The sequence below is a fragment of the Theropithecus gelada genome, chromosome 16 (genome assembly GCF_003255815.1).
Source record: "Theropithecus gelada isolate Dixy chromosome 16, Tgel_1.0, whole genome shotgun sequence".
NCBI lineage: Eukaryota > Metazoa > Chordata > Mammalia > Primates > Cercopithecidae > Theropithecus > Theropithecus gelada.
The window spans coordinates 3,050,290-3,067,988 of record NC_037684.1 but is presented as its reverse complement, the minus strand read 5'-3'; the positions used below and the strand labels follow the sequence as shown (position 1 = coordinate 3,067,988).

Genomic DNA, 17,699 nt, shown 5'->3' with positions numbered 1-17,699 from the left:
AAAAAAAAAAAAAAAAAAAAGCCTTTGAGTAATCTAATTGAGAAGAAAAATACAGAAATTTGAGTAGTACTATAAACAGACAATACAATGCAAGTGTATAAAAGTCTATGCTAATAAAGTTTGAAATCTCAATGAAACAGACAACTTTTTAGGAAAGAACAAATTACTAAAACAGACCTAACGACAATAACATGAGTAAAACAATGATGGCAGATTGGAAAGAACACCAATGAATGACCTTTAACATAGTCTTCAGTGAAAAACAGTTCTACCAAAGGAACTTTCCAGAATATATAAGAGAAAAATACAAAAGGTATCCCATTAATTTTACAAAGGCAGTTTAACCCTATAACTAAAACCTCACAAAGAGTACAAAATTGAAAGTTAGGTACCAACAATTTCATTTGTAAATATAGATGGGAAAACTCTAAAATTAGCAAACCAAATTTTACAGGGCATTAAAAGATTTTTCCTTTGGATAAAATATACTATTACAGGCTGCACGTGGTGGCTCACACCTGTAATCCCAGCACTTTGGGAGGGTGAGGTGGGTGGATCACCTCAGGTCAGGAGTTTGAGATCAGCCTGGTAAAAACCCATGATGGAAACCCATCTCTACTAAAAATATAAAAATCAGCCAGGTGTGGTGGCGCACACCTGTAATCCCAGCTACTCGGGAAGCTGAGACAAGAGAATCACTTGAAACTGGCAGGCGGAGACTGCAGTGAGCTGTGATTGTGCCACTGCACTGCAGCCTAGACAGCAACTCTGTCTCAAAAAAACAAAACAAAACAAATTACTATCACAGGAATGCAGAAAATTTTGAAACTAGAAAAACATTTCATAATTCACCACATCTTTTAAAAGTCAAGGGGAAAAACATATATAAACTCTCAATAAAAGCTGAAAATGTGAGATAGGCCTAATGCTAAATGTATTCAATTGTAGAGAAGGCCAAACTCTTAGAAAAACAAAATTAGCAAGGTAATTTTTCAACATATCATGTCTATTGAAAACAACTGCTAATCAGGATCAAGACCAGACTCCTTAAAGTGCTGCCATGATGATTATTTAATACTGTTGTGGAAATTCTGAAGGAAAAAAAAAAAAAGGCACAGAAACATGACAGTTAACTCTTAAAAAAGAGCCAAACTCTCACTATATGCAAAAAAATTATAATAAATATTAAGAAAGTACAAGGCAATAGCTGTGAAATATTTAAAATGAGTTTAGTAAAAGGGTTAGAAACCATCTCAAACCATCTGTGCAAGAACTCGTTTTCAATTCAGGCTCTAATAAATTCCCAAAGACAAAATGTTCTAAAAGTGGAATGTAGTGATGGCTACCAAACTTATATCTACCAAAAATAATTGAAATGTACACTTAAAACTGGTAGACTTATGGTATGTAAATTATACTTCAAAAAAATTTTTTTTAAAAAAGGATAGCACCTGTAAAATTATACCTCAATAAAGGTTGCTTTAAAAAATTAAATAAGGGCCAGGCGCAATGACTCACGCCTGTAATCCCAGCACTCTGGGAGGCCGAGACGCGCGGATCACGAGGTCAGGAGTTGAGACCAGACTGACCAACATGGTGAAACCCCATCTCTACTAAAAATACAAAACTTAGCCGGGTGTGGTGGCGTGCATCTGTAATCCCACTCAGGAGGCTGAGACAGGAGAATCGCTTGAACACAGAAGGCAGAAGTTGCAGTGAGCCGAGATCATGCCATTGCACTCCAGTCACTGCAATCCAGCCTGGCGACAGAGCGAAAGTCCATCTCAAAAAAAAAAAAAAAATTAAGTAAGACCAGGTGCGGTGACTCAAGCCTATAATCCCAGCACTATGGGAGGCCGAGGTGGGTGGATCACTTGAGGTCAGGAGTTTGAGACCAGCCTGGCCAACTTGGTGAAACCCCGTCTCTATTAAAAACACAAAAATTAGCTGGGCATGGTGGCACATGTCTGTCGTCTCAGCTACTCGGGAGGTTGAGGCACAAGAATCGCTTGAACCCAGAAGGCGGAGGTTGCAGTGAGCTGAGATTGAGCTACTGCACTCCAGCCTGAGCAACAGAGGGAGACTCCGTCTCAAAAAAAAAAAAAAAAAAAAAAGACAGAGCTTATTATCTGTATTCTGCTACGTGAGTACAGTGAAGAACTAAGGACATTTTAATTTCAACTGCCGGTGGATTGGTTAATGGAAACCTGTACCACTCACTGTAAAGAATGAAGTAGATCTATCCACATAAGTCTCGTCAGGTATAAATTTCTTTTTCCAAAATGTTCTCTACTCACCTATCTGTGAGCCCCCGATTGTGATTAATAGGACTAAAAGGTCATATAACAGCTTTACTGAGAAATAATTCATATACCATACAATTTACCCATTTTAATGTACACGATTCAATGGTCTTTAGTACATTCACAGATACGTGCAACCATTAGAACGGTCAATTGCAGAACTTTTTTTTTTTTTGAGACGGAGTCTCGCTCAGTCGCCCAGGCTGGAGTGCAGAGGCGTGATCTCAGCTCACTGCAAGCTCCGCCTCCCGGGTTCACACCATTCTCCTGTCTCAGCCCCTCAAGCAGCTGGGACTACAGGCGCCCGCCACCATGCCTGGCTAATTTTTTGTGTTTTTTTTTAGTAGAGACGGGGTTTCACCGTGTTAGCCAGGATGGTCTCGATCTCCTGATCTTGTGATCCGCCTGCCTCGGCCTCCCAAAGTGCTGGGATTATAGGCGTCAGCCACTGCGCCTGGCCTGCAGAACATTTTTTTAACTCCTCATAAAGAAATCCTAAAACAGTTAAAGACAAATTTTACATTATATATGTATTTTACAACAAAAATCTTTTTCTCCATTTAAAAGAAGAAAAAAAAGAAAAACCCATAAACTCTTTATTATTATTATTATTATTAATTTTGGGATAAGGTCCTGCTCTGTCACCCAGGCTGGAGTGCAGTGGTGCGATCATAGCTCACTACAACCTCAACCTTGTGGGTTCAAGCGATCCTCTTACCTCAGCCTCCTGAGTAGCTGGGACTACAGGTATGTGCCACTGCACCTGGCTAATTTTGATAGTTTTTGGTAGAGATAAGGTTTTGCCATGTTGCCCAGACTGGTCTTGAACTCCTGGGCTCAAGCGATCCTCCCGCCTTGGCCTCCCAAAGTGCTAGGATTACAGGTGTGAACAACCATGCCCAGCCTCCATAAACTCTTTTTTTTTTTTTGAGACAGTCCTGCTCTGTCACCCAGGCTGGAGTGCAGTAGCACTATCTCAGGTCACTGCAACCTCCCCATCTCGGGTTCAAGCAATTCTCCTGTCTCAGCCTCCTGATGAGCTGGGACTACAAGTGCATGCCACCATGCCCAGCTAATTTTTTTTTTTTTTTTTTTTAAGTAGAGACAGGGTTTCACTGTGTTAGCCAGGATGGTCTCGATCTCCTGACCGCGTGATCTGCCAGCCTCGGCCTCCCAAAGTGCTGGGATTACAGGCATGAGCCACCGCATCCGGCCCATAAATTCTTTAGCTATCAGTCTCCTGTCTCCTTACCTACCTCCCAGACCTAAGCAATAATTTACTTTCTGTCCCTAGAGATTTGGCCATTCTAGACATTTCATATAAATGTAATCATATATGTGGTCTTTTGTAATTGACTTCTTTCATTTAGCATAATGTCAAAATTCATGACTAATGAGGTTGAGGATCTTTTCATGTGCTTCTTGGCCATCTGTATATTTTCTTTGGAGAAATCTTGACTCAAGGTCCTTTGCCTATTTTTAAAATTGAGTGTCTTTTTATTATTGACTTGTAAGAGTTCTTCATATATTCAAGACCCAAGTCCTTTGTCAGATATATCATTTGCAAATATTTTCTCCTGTTATCTTTTCACTGTTTTGAAGCAGGAAAGTTTTTAATCTTGATGAAGTCCAATTTATCCTGTTGTTGTCCATACTTTTAGTGTCCCATCTAAGAAGGCTTTGCCAAAACAAATGTTATACAGATTTATCCCTACATTTTCTTCTAAGAGTATTATAGTTTTAACTGTTAAATTTATGTCTCTCATCTATTTTAAATTTTTTTTTTTTTTTTTTTTTTTAGATGGAGGCTTGCTCTGATACCCAGGCTGGAGTGCGGTGGCATGATCTCGGCTCACTGCAACCTCTGCCTCCCAGGTTCAAGTGATTCTCTTGCCTCAGCCCCCCGAGTGGCTGGGATTACAAGCACATGCCTCCATGCCCGGCTAATTTTTTTTATTTTTAGTAAAGACAGGGTTTCCCCATGTTGGCCAGACTGGTCTCGAACTCCTAATCTTGGGTGATCTGCCCGCTTTGGCCTCCCAAAGTGTTGGGATTACAGGCATGAGCCATCATGCCTGGCCTGGGTTAATTTTTATATATAGTATGAGGTAGCAATCCAATTTCATTCTTTTGCATTTAGAAAGCAAAAAATTATCTAAAATAAAAATTATGGCATTGTATTATATGTTTATAATATATGCAGATACAATACATATGACAAGAATAGCATAAAGAATATGGAAAGGGGTAAATACTTTCTACATTTTACTTGACATGATAGAATATTAACAAATGAACTTGTAAAAAAGATGGGATGTTCTTCTAGTAGAGAGTAAGGTAACAGTAGGAAAGCTTGCAAAAGTGTTTGTTTATGGCCGGGCGCGGTGGCTCAAGCCTGTAATCCCAGCACTTTGGGAGGTCGAGGCGGGCGGATCACGAGGTCAGGAGATCGAGACCATCCTGGCTAACACCGTGAAACCCCGTCTCTACTAAAAAAAATACAAAAAATTAGTGGGGCGTGGTGGCGGGCGCCTGTAGTCCCAGCTACTCGGGAGGCTGAGGCAGGAGAATGGCGTGAACCCAGGGGGCGGAGCTTGCAGTGAGCCGAGATCGCACCACTGCACTCCAGCCTGGGCGACAGAGCAGACTCCGTCTCAAAAAAAAAAAAAAAAAAAAAAAAAGTGTTTGTTTACATAATAAAACACTGTGTAGAACAGAACCAAATGAACTGTAAGTAACTAAAGAACACAATACTACACATCATCGATTCTCACCTCCACAGAGAAAAAGAGCAAAAACAAAATAAGTTGTAGTCCTAAAGACAAATTAGATACTGTTGAGAAAAAAACGGGAACAGAAATAGTCAGAGAGAGTGGGAAAAAGAAAATACATACAATAAATAATTTTGTTTCAAACTAGGAAATTGTCTGTGAAGATTCATTTGGGATCTATTTTAATAAATTCATAAGAATGATCTGAAATCACTATATCAATTAATTATATATAAATGGTCTTATGAGACTAATGTGAACACCACCGAACAATTTACTGTAATCACTGAAAATACAAAACTTGCAAACCTGCTAAGAGAAAACAGATTAGTAAAATCTTACACTAGGAAACAACAGGTAAATATTACATCCCATTTCAATAAAGGAACAAAAACCTACTTTGTTAAGAAATGAAATAAATGATTTCGCTGGGACCATACATTGTCTACCATATTTGTTAGCAAGCTACCTGGTTCCCAAGCCAGTGTTCTCTTTGGCTTTTATATTTCTTATTGTGTGACCCATCTACTGACATCACATTGGTTCTATTTAAGGTATTGGAAACTAAAAGATTATGTTTATCTTCCTGGTAATCTAGAGACAGTGATCCTTTCGGACATCTGACTCTCTGGTTTAGTTTCAAATACTCACTATGATACCAGCCCTTAATTAGCTTGCCTGATGAAACAGCCATGCTGGCTGACTCAATTTGAGTATTTTTTAATTTGAGGTGATCCCTAACTGCCAATTAATTAAAATTTAGAAGTGTGTTAAAGAGTTATTTTCAGCCACCTAAAAAAATTTGACCACAGGGTCCTTCCTTTAGATAGTCTATAAACAAACACTGCACATTTCATCCTGTCATGGAGTGCGGATGAGAGGAAATGTAACAACAGAAAAGTGTGTGCATGGGTTTCTCTGATACCACAAAATATGAAGATTAGTGACCCAGAAATAGAATTATAGCAAAAAGATTCAATTCTGGACTACATTCAAACGTTCCTCATCTACATGCTCATGTTTCCCACACATCAAGAAGCATAACAGAAAACACCTGCTTTGAGTTCATTAATCTTGACTCCTCTGTGCTTTCATTCAGTTGTTTCTGGGATGGTCCTAACCTGAACTGGAGAGTTTTCTGGCCTCCTAAATCAGCATTAAAAAAAAAAAAAAAAAAAAAAAATCCCTCTCTACATTTCATTACACAAATCTGTTAAACATACGACAAAGTTGGCACAGCACAGTGAACCCTTGTTATGCCTTCTTCTAGATCAGAAGTGAGCAAAGTTTTTCTCCAAAGGGCAAGTAGTAGAAATCTCAGGCTTTGTGGGCCACATACAATCTATGTTGCACATTCTTTTTTCTTTTTAATGTTAAAACTGTTCTTAGTTTAGGAGCTGAACAAAAACACATCACAGGTTGGATTTGGTGTCAGGGCTGTAGTTTGTTCACCCCGTCTATAGAAAAATTATTGGTTAACATTTTGCCACATTTCCTTTGAAATTTTCTATCTAAACATATTGTTACCATTATCATTATTTTATAATTAAAGAGCCATTAGAAAGTAGATATTCTGATTCTTACTCCTAAAACACTTCATGTATCTCCTAAGAACAAGAACATTCTCATGAATAACCAAAGTACAAATACCATATTTAGAAAATTCAGCACTGATATAATACCATTATCCAGATGCATACATAATACGCATCAAATTTCACCAACGTCTGAGTAATGCTCTTTACAGGAATTTTTTTTCTAATCCAGGATGACACATTATGCCTAATTTCCGAGTCTCTCCTAAACCAGCTCCAAATATCTGACTTAGAACAATTTGTTTTTGTTGTCCTGTTAGAATGTTATTTCTGAGACTATGAGACCTTCAACTACAGCTCTCTGAAATAATCCAGCTTGGGTAGAAGAATCTTAGCAATTATCACACAAGGAAGTGCAAACAACAGAGAATCACTTCCTCTCACTCTCTTTAATAATTCTACTCTAGGCCGGGCGCGGTGGCTCAAGCCTGTAATCCCGGCACTTTGGGAGGCCAAGACGGGCGGATCACGAGGTCAAGAGATCGAGACCATTCTGGCTAACATGGTGAAAGCCTGTCTCTACTAAACAAAAGATACAAAAAACTAGCCGGGCGCGGTGGCAGGCGCCTGTAGTCCCAGCTACTCGGGAGGCTGAGGCAGGAGAATGGCGTAAACCCGGGAGGCGGAGCTTGCAGTGAGCTGAGATCCGGCCACTGCACTCCAGCCTGGGCAACAGAGCGAGACTCCATCTCAAAAAAAAAAGAAAAAGAAAAAAAATAATAATAATTCTACTCTAGGAGTGAGACACTACCACATGCACCCCTTATCTTATCAGAATATAAATGCTCTTCATTCTACCGATTTAAACTTTAAGTCTCAACTGTTTACTCACCTCTCCACTCTCACTGCTATTAACTAAGCTCTCCGCATTTCTTTCCTAAATTATTACAAAAGCATCCTAATCAGTCTCTCTGCTTCGATCTGATACATGCCAACCTTTCCTCTACATTAATACAAGAGTAAATTTTATTTCACAAATGGAAATAAAATATTTCTGTTGTACTTCAGTGGCTCCCTGAAGACTTCAGAATAAAGCCCATATTTCTTAGAGTAATGTAGTAGGTATTTCAAGAGTCCTTGATTATCTTTCTTTTTTCCCATTGCATCTTTAGTTCCCACTATATACTTGATCCTAGACATACCAACTTCAGTCATACTCGTCAAAAAAAAGACTACTGACAGGCCAGGCACAGTGGCTCACGCCTGTAATCCCAGCAATTTGGGAGGCCGAGGTGGGTGGATCATGAGGTCAGGAGTTCAAGACCAGCCTGGCCAACATGGTGAAACCCCGTCTCTACTAAAAATACAAAAATTAGCTAGGTGTGTTAGCACATGCCTGTAATCCTAGCTACTCAGGAGCCTGAGCCAGAAGAATTGTTTGAACCTGGGAGGCGGAGGTTACAGTGAACTGAGATTGTACCACTGCATTCTAGCCTGGGTGACAGAGAAAGACTCCATCTCAGAAAAAAAAAAGACTACTGACAAAGTTCTAGAATTGGGATAATGCAATTTTATAATTTTATTTTGAAAAAGTTAAATCATTGATATTTTGCCAAGATGGGACTTAGTCTCTTTTAATGAAAGGAAAAGGGTAAGAAACATTACTTTCCCCACTTTGTAGATCATATAGGCAGGCCTAAAGAGGTCTGACAAAAACCCGCCGAAATTCAAAACTTTCCAATATAACAACGAAAGACCAACTGCTCCAAAACACCACATCTTTACAGAAGGATATATGAAAATCCCAGGTAAGTACAAATAATGTGACTAGTGAGGATGTGGAGAAAAGGGAACCCTCATACACTGTCGGAAATGTAAATTAGCACAACCACTACGAAAAAGAATTTGGATGGAGGTTCTTCAAAACACTAGAAATAGAGCTACCAAATATCATCCAGCAATCCAACTATTAGGTATATGCCCAACATAAAGGAAATCAGTATTATCAAAGAGATATCTGCACTCTCATGTTTATTGCAGCGCTATGCATGACAGGCAAGGCTGGAAACAATTTAAGTGTCCATCAACAGACAAATGGTTAAAGAAAATGCGGTACATACATACAAAGTACTATTCAGTCATAAAAAAAGAATGAGGCCGGGTGTGGTGGCTCCTGCCTGTAACTGGGAGGCAGGTGGATCACTTGAGGACAGGAGTTCGAGACCAGCCCGGCCAACATGATGAAATCCCATCTCTACTCAAAAGAAAAAAAATAGCCGGGCATAGGGGCAGGCACCTGTAATCTCAGCTACTCGGCTGAGGTAGGAGAATCACTTGAATCCAGCAGGCAGTGTTTGCAGTGAGCTGACAAAGCAGGCAATATATATAAAACAATTATATAAAATTACCAAAGAGCAACAAATGCAGCCACAACTTTAGAGACTACAATCCTTGAAAAACCAACAGTATGCAAAATGAACTCCAAATTTACTCCAGCTTCATCTCTGAATTTGTGAAAGGAAACAGTCCAAGAAGAAAGCCAGGCTGAGGAGACAGAAGCCAGAGTTAGAAGCTAACAAAAGCACAATTTCAGAAGAGGAAGCTGAAAAGCAGAAGCTCAAGAATCTACAAATTCTCCTTAAATAAATGGCCAACATGGTGAAACCCCATCTCTACTAAAAACACAAAAATTAGGCTGGGCACAGTGGCTCACACCTGTAATCTCAGCACTTTGGGAGGCCAAGGCGGGTGGATCTCTTGAGGTCAGGAGTTCAAGACCAGCCTGGCCAACATGGTGAAACCCTATCTCTACTAAAAATACAAAAAAGTAAAAAATAAAAATAAAATAAAATTACCTGGGCTTGGTGGCACATGCCTATAATCCCAGCTACTTGGTAGGCTGAGGCAGGAGAATTGCTTGAACCCAGGAGGCGGAGGCTGTAGTAGGGCAAGATCGCAATACTGCATTCCAGCCTGGGCAACAGAGTGAGACTCTGTCTCACAAAAAAATAAAATAAAATAAAATAAAATAAAATAAGCAAGCAAAAAATAAAAATACAAAAAACTAATCAGCTGTGGTGGCGCATGTCTGTAATCCCAGCTACTGGGGAGGCTGAGAGAGGAGTAGTGCTTGACCCCAGAGGCAGAGGTTGCAGTGTGACAAGATCGTGCCATTGCACTCCAGCCTGGGTAAGAGAGCGAGACTTCGTCTCAAAACAAAAACAATACAAAACAAAACAAAACCATATTGAAATACTACTACACACCCATCAGAATGCAAATTAAAATATGTCAATACCAAATGCTGGAGACAATAAAGGGCAAACCAAATTCTCATACACTGCTGATGGGAGTGTAAAATTTCTACCTCTTGATGAAAACATCTGGGAATTGATTATAAAACTAACATAAACTTGCCCAATGACTCAACAACCCCAACCTTGATATTTACTGAAATGAAAACATCCATAAAAAATAACTGTACATGAATTGTTCACAGCAACTTTATTCATAATAGCCAAAAACTGTAAACAGTAGAGCTTTCTGCCAACAGAAGAATGGAGAAACAAACTGTGGAGTAATCATACAACACTGTTACGGTTAATTTTTTTTTTTTTTTGATACGGAGTCTCACTCTGTCGCCCAGGCTGGAGTACAGTGGCGCAATCTCGGCTCACTGCAAGCTCCACCTCCCAGGTTCACACCATTCTCCTGCCTCAGCCTCCTGAGTAGCTGGGACTACAGGCACCCGCCACCACATCTGGCTAATTTTTTTTTTTTTGTATTTTTAGTAGAGACGGGGTTTCATCGTGTTAGCCAGGATGGTCTTGATCTCTTGATCTCGTGATCTGCCTGCCTCAACCTCTCGAAGTGCTGGGATTACAGGCGTGAGCCACCGTGCCCGGCCTTTTGTTATGGTTAATTTTATCTGTCAACTGGGCTAGTCCATGTTACCCAGATCTTTAGTCAAATACTTTTATATGTTTCTGTGAAGGCATTGTTTGGATGGCATTTAAATCAGTAAACTCAGGCCAGGTGCACACGCCTGTAATCCCAGGAATTTGGGAGGCCGAGGCGGGTGGATCACTTGAGGTCAGGAGTTCAAGACCAGCCTGGTCAACATGGTGAAACCCCATTTCTACTAAAAATACAAAAATTAGCCAGGCATGGTGGCACGCACCTGTAATCCTAGCTACTCGGGAGGCTGAAGCAGGTGAATCACTTGAACCCAGGATGTGGAGGTTGCAGTGAGCCGAGATCGTGCCATTGCACTCTAGCCTGGGTTACAGAGCCACACTTTGTTTCCAAAAAAAAAAAAAAAAAATTTAGCTGGTCATGGTGGCACACGCCTATAATCCCAGCTACCAGCTACTTGGGAAGCTGAGGCATGAGAATCGCTTGAACCCGGGAGGTGCAGGCTGCAGTAAGCCGAGATTGCACCACTGCACTCCAGCCTGGGCAACAGAGTGAGACTCTAACAATAAATAAATAAATAACAAATCGGTAAGTTCTAAGTAAAGCAGATTGCCCTCCATAATGTGGATGGACCTCATCCAATCAATTGAAAGCCTTAAGAAACCAACTGACCTCCCCCTGAGGGAGAGGAAATTCTGGCAGCAGATGGTTTTTGGACTCAAACAGCACTACTCCTCCCTGGGTCTCCACATTTCAAGTGAGCTAATTCCTGTAAGTAAATAAAGAAACTGTTATCTGTGTGTGTGTGCATGTGTGTATGTGTGTACCTGCATAAGAAACTACCCAATGGACAAACACAATAAAATATTTTCCCAAAAAAACGCTTTTTAAATTAATATATTGTACTATTACTGTTTCTGGTTTCACTCTTCTCTTTGCCTATTTGGGCATTAACACCATATGGCTTTACTTACTGTGTTGTAACTCTTAATAACTGACAGTTCAAAGCTCCCTTTAGTCCTCTCCTGTGTAATATCCTTTTTCATTATATTCTAGGTTATTCACACTGCCTTACTCTCCTTTTATTCCTTTTCCCTCCAAAGTGGCAAAAATGTCCGTAAGAGGGAAATATAGTGATGTTCATCACAGCATTATTTTTAATAGCAAAAAAAAAAGGGAGGAATGACCTGGTCCGGCACAGTGGCTCACGCCTGTAATCCCAGCTCTTTGGGAGGCCGAGGCGGGCAGATCACGAAGTCAGGAGATCGAGACCATCCTGGCTAACACAGTGAAACCCTGTCTCTACTAAAAACAATACAAAAAATTAGCCAGGCGTGGTGCGGGCGCCTGTAGTCCCAGCTACTTGGGCTACTTGGGAGACTGAGGCAGGAGAATGGCGTGAATCCAGAAGGCGGAGCTTGCAGTGAGCCGAGATCGCGCCACTGCACTCCAGCCTGGGTGACTGAGTGAGACTCTACCTCAAAAAAAAAAAAAGGCAGGGGGAGGAATGACCTAAATATCTAATCATATCGAATGACAAAAAGCAAATTATGGTATATCAAATACATATATGATTACATAGAAAAAAATGGGCAATACAGCAAAATACGTAACAATATTGTTTGCTTCTGTTTTAGAAAATACATAGTGAATGACAGAATACACATTAAACATTATGTGTTATAGATACATATAGGATGACCAAACATCTCAGGTTGCCCTGGACTAAGGTGTTTCTAGGACATAAGACTTTCACTGATAAACTGGGAGCGTCCTGGTCAAACTAGGATGACAGGAGATATACACATACTATGTTAAAAGCTGAAAAGATTTAAAGTGAGGCCAGGTGCGGTGGCCCATGCCTGTAATCCCAGCACTTTGGGAGGCCAAGGCGGCTGGATCATCTGAGGTCAGAAGTTCAAGACCAGTCTGGGCAACATGATGAAACCCCGTCTCCACTAAAAATACAAAAATCAGCCAGGCATGGTGGCACACACATGTAATCCCAGCTACTTGGGGGGCTGAGGCACGAGGATCACTTGAACCTGGGAGGCAGAAGTTGCAGTGGGCTGAGATCACGCCACTGCACTCCAGCCTAGGCACGAGAGACAGACTCCACCTCAAAAAGAAAAAAAAAAAAAGTAAAAAAAGAAAAAAGAAAATAAAATATTATCAGTGGTTACCTGAAGGGAAAATAATTACAATTAATGGTTTCTTTCCTTTAATGCTTTTTTTTTTTTTTTTTTTTTTTTTTTTTGAGGCGGAGTCTTGATCTGTCACCCAGACCGGAGTGCAGTGGCGCGATCTCGGCTCACTGCAAGCTCAGCCTCCAAGGTTCACGCACTTCTCCTGCCTCAGCCTCCGGAGTAGCTGGTACTACAGGCGCCCACCACCGTGCCCGGCTAATTTTTTGTATTTTTAGTAGAGACAGGGTTTCACCGTGTTAGCCAGGATGGTCTCAATCTCCTGACCTCGTAATCCACCTGCCTCGGCTTCCCAAAGTGCTGGGATTACAGGCGTGAGCCACCGCGCCCGGCCCAATGCTTTTGTTTTTAAAGTTGGTATGTTACCTTTACATGAACATGGTAAGTTTTTACTAAGAGTCTTTTACTGAAAATCTCCAAACAGAATTAAAGAGAAGATGCAAGTAAGTAAATCAGAAAAGAATGTGGGGGCCGGGCGCGGTGGCTCAAGCCTGTAATCCCAGCACTTTGGGAGGCCGAGACGGGCGGATCACGAGGTCAGGAGATCGAGACCATCCTGGCGAACACGGTGAAACCCCGTCTCTACTAAAAAATACAAAAAACTAGCCGGGCGAGGCGGCGGGCGCCTGTAGTCCCAGCTACTCGGGAGGCTGAGGCAGGAGAATGGCGTAAACCCGGGGGGTGGAGCTTGCAGTGAGCTGAGATCCGGCCACTGCACTCCAGCCCGGGCGACAGAGCCAGACTCCGTCTCAAAAAAAAAAAAAAAAAAAAAGAAAAGAATGTGGGGCCAGGTGCAGTGGCTCACACCTGTAATCCCAGCACTTTGGGAGGCTGAGGTGGGCGGATCACTTGAGGTCAGGAGTTCAAGACCAGCCTGGCCAACATGGTGAAACCCCATCTCAACCAAAAAATACAAAAATTAGCCAGGTGTGGTGGCATGCACCTGTATATTCCCAGCTACTTGGGAGGCTGAGGTGGGAGAGTTGCTTGAACCCAGGAGGCAGAGGTTGCAGTGAGCCAAGATCATGCCACTGCACTGTAGCCCGGGCGACAGAGTGAGACTCTTGTCTCAAAAAAAAAAACTAAAATAAAATAAAACAAAAAGAAAAAAAAGAGAGAAGAAAAGAATGGGGGAACGTTATAGAAATAGAACTATATATGAGATATAGTCTCTATAAATGAGAATATTACAGGTTGAGTATACCTTATGCAAAATGCTTGGGACCGGAAGTGTTTCAGATTTCAAATTTTTTCATATTTTGGAATATTTGCATTATACTTACTGGCTGGGTATCTCCAGTATGAAAATCCAAAATCTGAAATGCTCGAATGAGCACTGAATTTTCAGATTTGGGATGCTCAACCTGTAACAGACAAATTCCTAGAAACTTACAAACTAAACTAACCCAAGAAAATAGAAAATCTCAACAGACCTATCACAAGAGATTGAATCTATAATCAAAAATCTCCCAAGAAAGAAAAGTTCAGAACCAAATGACTTCCCTAGTAAATTCTACCAAACATTCTTTTTTTTTTTTTTTTTTTTTGAGACAGAGTCTCGCTCTATCCCCCAGGCTGGAGTGCAGTGGATGATCTTGGCTCACTGCAACCTCCACCTCACGGACGGGTTCAAGTGATTCACACGCCTCAGTCCCCCAAGTAGCTGGGACTACAGGCCTGCGCCACCACACTCAGCTTATTTTTGTATTTTTAGTAGAGATGGGGTTTCAACATGTTGGCCAGGCTGTTCTCGAACTCCTGACCTCAGGTGATCTGCCTGCCTTGGCCTCCCAAAGTGCTGGGATTACAGGCATGAGCCGCCACACCCGGCCCTACCAAACATTTAAAGAAGACTAACACCAATCTTTAAAAAACTCTAACAAAAAATAGAAAAGAGGGGAACACTTCCTAACTCACCCTATGAAGGCAGTATTACCCTGATGCCAACACTAGATAAAGACATCACAAGAAAACTACAGACCAGCATCTCTTACAAATGTGGAATGAAAAATTACCAACACCATACTAGCAAACGGAAACCTAGAACATATTAAAAGAATTACAAACCATGATGAAGTTTGATTTATCCCAGACATGTAAGGGTGATTTAACCTAACAAAATCAATCAATTTGATATATCACATTAATAACATGAAGAAAAAAAAAAAAAAACATGACCCAGCTTGATGCAGAAAAGGCATTTGACAGAATCCAACACTTTCATGATAAAAACACTCAAAAAGGCCGGGCACGGTGGCTCAAGCCTGTAATCCCAGCACTTAGGGAGGCCGAGACGGGCGGATCACGAGGTCAGGAGATTGAGACCATCCTGGCTAACATGGTGAAACCCCATCTCTACTAAAAAAATACAAAAAAACTAGCTGGGCAAGGTGGCGGGCGCCTGTAGTCCCAGCTACTCAGGAGGCTGAGGCAGGAGAATGGCATCAACCAGGGAGGCGGAGCTTGCAGTGAGCTGAGATCCGGCCACTGCACTCCAGCCTGAGCAACAGAGTGAGACTCCGTCTCAAAAAAAAAAAAAAAAAAAACAACACTCAAAAAAATAGGAATAAAAGGAACTTCTTCAACATGATAAAGGGTTATTTATTAAAAACCCAGTACTAACACCATACTCAATAGTAAATGGCTAAAAAGACTTTCTCACTAACATCAGGAACAAGACAACATGCTCACTTTCACCATGGCTGTTCAACACTGTACTGAAAGTTCTAGCCCGGGGTATTAAGACAGGAAAAATGAAAGGCATTTAAGTTGCAAAGAAAGAAGTAAAACCATCTCCATTTGCAAATGATGTAATACTGTATGTAGAAATTTCAAAGAGTTCAACAGAAAGATACTAGAACATACAAACTCAGCAGAGTTGTAGGGTACAAGATGAAGATACAAAAAACAGCTACGTTTCCATACATCAGCAATGAACAATTTCAAACAGAATTAAGAAAGTAATTCCACTTACACTAGCATCTAAAAGAATAAAATACCCAGAAATAACCAAGTGCAGTGGCTCACACCTGTAATCCCAGCATTTTGGGAGGCTGAGGCAGGCAGATCACTTGGGCGGATCATTTGAGGTCAGGAATTCGAGACCAGCCGGGCCAACATGGTGAAACCCCATCTCTACTAAAAATACAAAAATTAGCCGAGTGTGGTGGTGTGTGCCTGTAATCCCAGCTACTTATGAGGCTGAGGCAGGAGAATCACCTGGGAGGCAAAGGTTGCAGTGAAGATCGTACCACTGTACTCCAGCCTGGGTAACAAAGCAAGACTCTGTCTCAAAAAAAAAAACAAAACAAAAAACACCATCCTGGCTAACAGTGAAACCCCATCTCTGCTAAAAATACAAAAAATTAGCTGGGCGTGCTGGCATGCGCCTGTAGTCCCAGCTACTTGAGAGGCTGAGGCAGGAGAATTGTTTGAACCCGGGAGGCGGAGGTTGCAGTGAGTTGAGATCGTGCCACTGCACTCTAACCTGGGCGACAGAGTGAGACTCCGTCTCAAAAAAAAAAAAAAAAAACCCAAGAATAACCTGCATAGAGGTGAAACATTTACAACTAAATGCAAAATAATGCTCAAAGAAATTAAAGATATAAATAGAATATCTTTAATTTAGATTAGAAAGACGTTCTATGTTCATGGATTAGAAGACTTAATATTATTATGATAAGTAATCTATAGATCTACAAAAAGTGATCTATAGAGTCAACTCAATCTCTATCAAAATTCTAAGTCTTTTTTTGCAAAAATAAAAAAGCCATGTCAACGGGAAAGTGGTAATAAGAAAAAAAGAAAAAGCCAAATTCATATGAAATTTCAAGGAGCTCTAAAACAAACCTTAAGAAGAATAACAAAGTTGGAGGAATAAAACCTCTTGATCTCAAGCTTACCACAAAGCTGCAGTCATCAAAATGGTGTGGTAGTGACAGAAAGATAAGACATATAGATAAGTGGAACAGAATTAAGAGATCAGAAATTAATGTACGAAATATGATCAACTGATTTGACAAGGATGCCAAGATAATTCAATGGGGGAAATAACAGTCTCTTTAACAGATATATTGGGAAAACTGGATTTACACACACAAAAGAATGAAGTTGGGGCCAGGTGTGGTGGCTCACACCTATAATCCCAGCACTTTTGAGAGGCCAAGGTGGGTGGACTGCTTGTGCCCAGGAGTTCAACACCAGCCTAGGCAACATAGCAAAACCCCATTTCCAAAAAAAAAAAAAAAAGCAAAAAACTTAGCTGGACCTGGTGGTGTACACTTGTGGTCCCAGCTATTCTGGAGGCTGAGGTGGGAGGAACACCTGAGCCCAGGGAGGTTGAGGACGTAGTGGGCCATAATGACTCTGCTGCACTCCAGCCTGGGCAACAGAGTGACAGATCCTGTCTCAAAAAAACAAACAAACAAACAAACAAAAACAAAAAAAAACAAAGTGAATGAAGTTAGACCTCTACCTCACATCATATATAAAAACTAACTCAAAATATAGCTGGGTGTGGTGGCGTGCACCTGTAATCCCAGCTACTCAAGAGGCTGAGGCAGGATAATTGCTTGAACCCGGGAGGTGGAGGTTGCAGTGAGCCGAGAACGTACCACTGCACTCCAGCCTGGGCAACAGAGTAACACTACATCTCAAAAAAACAAAAACAAAAATCTACCTCAAAATAGGTCAGGTGTGGTGGCTCACACCTGTAATCCCAGCACTTCGGGAGGCAAAGGCAAGAGGATCACTTGAGGTCAGGAGTTTGAGACCAGCCTGGCCAACATGGCAAAACCCCGTCTCTACTAAAATGCAAAAATTAGCCAGGGGTTAGTGGCATGTGCCTCTAGTCCCAGCTAATTGGGTGGCTAAGACATAAGAATTGCTTGAACCCGGGAGGTGGAGGTTGCAGTGAGCCAAGTCTGCGCCACTGTACTCCAGCCTGGGCAACAGAGTAAGACTCTGCCTTAT

General features: G+C 41.2%; 1 protein-coding gene across 2 annotated transcripts in view; it reads right to left on the bottom strand.

Moving 5' to 3' along the window:
• The window catches only part of TAOK1 (TAO kinase 1), a 172,736-nt gene that overhangs the window by 83,656 nt on the left and 71,381 nt on the right, over nucleotides 1-17,699 (bottom strand). The window lies entirely within an intron of this gene.